A 796-nucleotide genomic window follows, 5' to 3' on the forward strand; every position below is an offset into this window, starting at 1 on the left:
CAAATAAATTGTTAAAATGATTTCAGAAGAGATCTGAATCAAATAAGTAGATTGTGTTTAACATTTCTGCATCAAGGGCAGATCATACTTAAGTACCAATGAGCAGAGCAGGTGGCTCTCCATTAGGGATCTTCTGATTTTTGGCGGTCACTGGCATAAGTTACAATTTGTGAATACAGAGGAAAAAAATAAAGAAACGAACCTCTGCTAGCAGGGTGCGGCTCTTAAAAGCCATTATAAATCACCCTGTATCCTCAGAGTAAATTACACAACTGGCGAGAGTATCCGTGCGTTCAGTTGGCTAAGTAGACTTCTGAGCAATGTTAGGTCCTTAATGAACAAGTATGGGACTTCCAGAATACTCAAATATCTTAATACACAATCAATACTTGATTAAATTTAGGCAATATCGCCAATTAAACTGATCACTTGAAATTGGGAGTCAGATTGAACTTCTAGTCGTGATCTAGACTAAAATTGAAGTCTCAATAAATTTTAAAGTGCAAGTAAAAGACGGAATACGCATTAAACCATCGACCAGGCTGCTGGATTCTGCGGTTCTGGGCTGGCAGGTGGCTACTTAGACTGAACGAACCAATCACAGCTGCCATGCCATTTTAGCATCAATAGTATCGATTCGGTATTTTAATTTCTTTAAAATCAAGCCATGAAACCATACTTGCTAGAGATTGGTTTATGCAAAAGACAAATTTGACAAAAAGACAAGTAGGCTTAAGGGGGGGGATAAATTTAAAAAAGCCCTCAAGACATGGAAAGCAAGAGCACTCGCAGCCCA

Source organism: Sinocyclocheilus grahami, unplaced genomic scaffold (genome assembly GCF_001515645.1).
Source record: "Sinocyclocheilus grahami isolate Dianchi unplaced genomic scaffold, SAMN03320097.WGS_v1.1 scaffold3388.1, whole genome shotgun sequence".
NCBI classification, from domain to species: domain Eukaryota; kingdom Metazoa; phylum Chordata; class Actinopteri; order Cypriniformes; family Cyprinidae; genus Sinocyclocheilus; species Sinocyclocheilus grahami.